Genomic DNA, 5149 nt, shown 5'->3' with positions numbered 1-5149 from the left:
CAAGGCATGAAAACATTTGTTTATTATAAGCATGTGCTGCAATTAAGTCTTCTGATACTTTAAATACTCAAGGATGGATTCTGATTGGCTGTCAATGTATTTAGTTTTCAGCAGATGAAAAAAATCTTTTTGAAAGTAACTCTGCTATTCTTTTCAATTCAGAATATTTTTAAAAGTTATTGTCCTTGGTGTGAACGGGCCCTTAACCCAGTCTCCCAGTCTATCCAAGCTGCTCTATAACCAGTCAACAGACCAGGATGGAAGACCATCTGAGACCGGAAAACCATCTTAGACTTGTTTAAGCTCTTTCAGAAGGGTTGCATTAAATCGGTGATTCTCAACCTTTTTTTAAACTCCAAAACCCCCTGCTGTCCACAATAATATTCAAAGTAAAAAAAAAATAAACATCTAAATTTACAGAATTCAGAAGTTGTGAAAATTAAAGTAACTAATATAATTCAACTGTAGAATTCCAGAAGTCTTAGGATGAATGTGAATTGGTCTTTAGTCATCTTGAGGCGCCCTACTGGATCCCAGCCCTGTTTGTTTTTTTACAATATTATACAGTCACAGACTTTTAAATGTAGCTATATATGTTCATTAGAGAGACAGCTGGACTGGGCACCCGGAGGAAAAGGCCATACGTCACGACACTCGTAATTACAAAAACTGTCATCCCATTGCAGTTTACACTGCGCCTCCAAAGCCATTTGTCACGAATGGGACCTGCATGAGTTACTGTCATATCGAAGATTTGTGCACTGCACCTAGCAGCCTCTTGCCTGTGTGAGCTTTATCAGGCTCTCGCACTTAAATTGTCACCAGTCGGCTGGATTTCATGCAAACTTTCTTGGCGCTCGTGACACAGGCTGATACAGGAGGTGCACATTATGAATGAATGACTGAGTGAGCTAGAGGGAAGCAGGATGCAGCAGGGCAGAAGCTAATCGCCTCTCCATCATATCTGTTCTGCTTCACTTTCTCCCGCAGAGTCTCTGATAATAGACATTTCATCGGCACCCGGAGGAAAAGGCCATACGTCACGACACTCGTAATTACAAAAACTGTCATCCCATTGCAGTTTACACTGCGCCTCCAAAGCCATTTGTCACGAATGGGACCTGCATGAGTTACTGTCATATCGAAGATTTGTGCACTGCACCTAGCAGCCTCTTGCCTGTGTGAGCTTTATCAGGCTCTCGCACTTAAATTGTCACCAGTCGGCTGGATTTCATGCAAACTTTCTTGGCGCTCGTGACACAGGCTGATACAGGAGGTGCACATTATGAATGAATGACTGAGTGAGCTAGAGGGAAGCAGGATGCAGCAGGGCAGAAGCTAATCGCCTCTCCATCATATCTGTTCTGCTTCACTTTCTCCCGCAGAGTCTCTGATAATAGACATTTCATCAGAGATTAGGCACCAGGCCTCTAAACACTGCTCCAGGGGAGCCCTTGCATCGCTGCCAGTGCTACGACTGCACGCCGTTGAGGGAAGCTCTTCGCCCTCCTCCTCCTCCTCTTCCTCCCGCAGCCCTGTCTTTTTCCGGAGTCTCCAAATGACTCACCAGACCCATGATGCAAATGAGACCTATGCCTGGGTCTTGTTTTCATTTGACTGGAGCCCCGTGGACTTCGCCAATGCCGTGATGTGACCCGCCGCTTTCAATTTCAAAAGGCCACAGATTTGATCGTGTCTGCTAAATTCAGTTTTACTGGGGCTCTCGGAATGCTGTGTGGTTCACGTGAGGTAACGTGTCGAGTTCGTCAGCATTACTGAGGTGCCAGAGATGACATCACCACTGTGCAGAACGAGCTTATGTGAGTGTGATGTATGCAAACATTAATGTGCATCACTTTGTGTGAAGACATCAAACAGACAGTGCAACTGCTGAGGCGCACTGTATCTTTTAGCTCTCTTTTGGCATTTGAATGCACTCCTAAAAAGAATAATAATAAGTTTGGAGTCAGGTAGATTTCTTTTAATGTTTTTGAAAGAAGTCTGTTATGCTCACCAAGACTGCATTTATTTGATCAAAAATGCAGTAATAATAAAAATAATAAAACTGCAAAATTGTAATATTGTGAAATATTTCCTGTGATGTTGTCAAAGCTGCATCCTTGCTGAATAAAAGTAATATTAATTGTATAAATAAACTATTAATTTCACACACACATTATATATATATATATATATATATATATAATTAATGGGGTAATTTAAGTAAATAATAAATGGGGTCATTTAAATTACATTTTTAATGAATCAATTTAATGAAATCTATATCACATCCCATTAATTTATGTAAAATATCTACTTTTATACATTAAAATTGCTATAATTTAACTGTTATGTTTCATTTAAAAATAAAATGAGGTATTACTTTGTTTAATGTGTTTTGTTAACTGTTATGTAGCCCGTGGTTATGATAATTGTTTTTCAGCGATTACATCTCAGAGCAGGAGTTTTATTGTTTTCACAGAGCGCCTGAGCTATGATGAAGAAATATCTATTCTCTTAGCATCAAATGATTTAACGTACCCATATTGGGAAACAGAAAATGGCATTAGTTCAAAAACATAATATAGGTTATTAAATTGGCAAATGCCTGTGGTGGCAGAAACAAGTTTATCTTTATAAAGCTGAAGTGATAAAGGAAGAAATAGGCCTTTTGTGTACATAGAAAAAGTCTTAGATCTTTGAGTTCAGCTCATGAAAAATGGGGGCAAAACCAAAAGTGTTGTGTTTATAATTTTGTTCAGTGTATATATATATATTGATCTGCCCTGTTTGTCAGAGACACTTCCAGGCCATAAAATATATAAAAGAAAAAGTGATCATACTACTATGTTTTTATATTTAAATTAAGGATAGTGGCAAAACCTTGTAAAGATTTCAAATGACAATTAGTTAATATATCCTCCCCGAAAAAATTACTTTCCAAAATATACAAAATTATAACAAATTCAAATAAAATCATAACTTTACCAACAATCAAATGGGAAGAAGACCTTTCTATTGCTCCTGATACTGACTTCTGGACTCAGATTTGTAAAAATATTTATTCCATGACTAAAAACGCCAACCTTCAGCTCATACAGTATAAGACTTCACAGAACACACTACACTGGGGAAAGGCTGTCTAAAAATCACAAAAAAATTGTCCGGACACATGTATCCATGCCACATGGCACTGCCCACCCATTAAACACTTTTGGAAAGACGTCACTGAATCCCTATCCCGCCTCCTGGGCTGCCACATCCCATTATCCCCCTTACTCTGTATACTGGGTGATCTATCAACTCTCAATCAGGAAATAATAAACAAAAGGATATTCCTTGTAGCTTTAGCCATCGCCAAGAAAACTATCTTCTTGAACTGGAAATCCCGAAACACTATGCACATAACGCATTGGAAAAATTTGCTCACAGATTACATTTCCCTAGAACATTTCTCACCTCCTTACAACTATACTTCGGAACCACAACACTCCAGATCAGACCTCATTCAACTTTTACAAATCTGACACACTCATCCTAATAATTTATTTATTCACATATTATTATTATTATACATATTTATAGAAGGTTTTAATAATACTATGAGTGTATTCAATATTGTATTCAGTATTATTATTATTATTATTATTATTGTTATTATTATTATTATCATTATTAATATCATAGAAACATTGAGCAGTAATAAGATGATGTTGATGGGATGATATTTTATATAAGGACGGTAATGGTTTAATGAAGATCATAACACTAAATACATATACCTAAAATATATAAATATAACTAAATCAAATCTGCACCCAACATATACCACACATGTTTTTAATGCACCGCATCCTGATTTTAATGCACCACACGCTTCTTTTAATGCACCACATCAGCTTAGGCATACATACATATACATATAGTAATCTTACCGTGAATTGGAAAGGAAAAAAAAAAAAAAAAACATGAGGGTAAGATATTAATTTATATTTCAATTAGAGTATACAAATTAAAGTCATTACAAATTGAAGTTGTTCTTCTCGCTTTATTGACAGAGGATGAAATAGTATTAAGATACATTTTAAATTCTTTCAAAAAAACAAGAAAAATTGGTTTGTTGTTAGTAAATTTACATTTATGGATATAGAATTTGCCAAGAAAATAAATTAAATTTATAACAAAACAAGCTTTGTTTTTATTAGAATCAGAATCAAAGTGTCCAAAAATAATATCTTTAAAAGTAACCGATAAATCTTGTTGGATATTATCTTTAATAAATGTTTCAATATCTTTCCATAGATGTTCAGTATAGAAACATGACCAAAATAAATGATAGACAGTTTCTATGTGAACTTGGCAAAATGAGCATCTTGTATCAATATTGGTTTTATATTTAATCATAAAATATTTAACAGGGTAAAATTTATTTATTATTTTAAAAGACACTTCTTTTACTTTATTGGTGAGAAAATATTTTTGTTGTAAAGACCAAATCTTTTTCCATTTTAAATTTTTAAATAAATTATTCCAGTAAAAGATTGCAGGAGATATCGAGATAATATCTTCAATAAACAAGGATCTAACTTTATTGTTTCTATCTTTTTTTCCTGAAAAACATATTTTACCTATTGGAGTGTCCATTGGCTCAGGGAAAGCAGGAGTTATTGTAGTAGATTGAGAGTAATTTTTAAAAAGCATACAGATTCCTGTTGGTATCGCTCCCATAACTATGGCAAATTCTTTGGGAGTAACTGGCATATTGTATCCTGAAAGAAATTCTGCGTAAGTCATTAGTAAACCTTTGTTGTTAAATAGCTGACAAACTAAAAGTAATCCGTTATTAAACCACTGATCAAAAAATAAAGTTCTATTTTTGTATAAAATATTTTGATTGTTCCAAATAAAGAATTTATGGGGAGTGAAATTATGTTTATATATTAAAGCCCATGCCAAAAGTACCTGTTGGTGGAAATTTGAAAGTTTGATAGGAATTTTTGATAAGTTGTAGTTGCACATCAGTAAAAATCGTATACCTCCAATATATGAAAAAGCTTGTTGAGGGAAAATATTCCAGATGGAGTTTTGATTATTCAAATATTGATGAAGCCAATTTATTTTGAAAGTGTAATTTAAAGAACTAAAATCA

This window comes from Sinocyclocheilus anshuiensis, unplaced genomic scaffold, assembly GCF_001515605.1.
Source record: "Sinocyclocheilus anshuiensis isolate Anshui unplaced genomic scaffold, SAMN03320099.WGS_v1.1 scaffold701, whole genome shotgun sequence".
NCBI classification, from domain to species: domain Eukaryota; kingdom Metazoa; phylum Chordata; class Actinopteri; order Cypriniformes; family Cyprinidae; genus Sinocyclocheilus; species Sinocyclocheilus anshuiensis.
Note: the sequence above shows the minus strand (reverse complement) of the source record.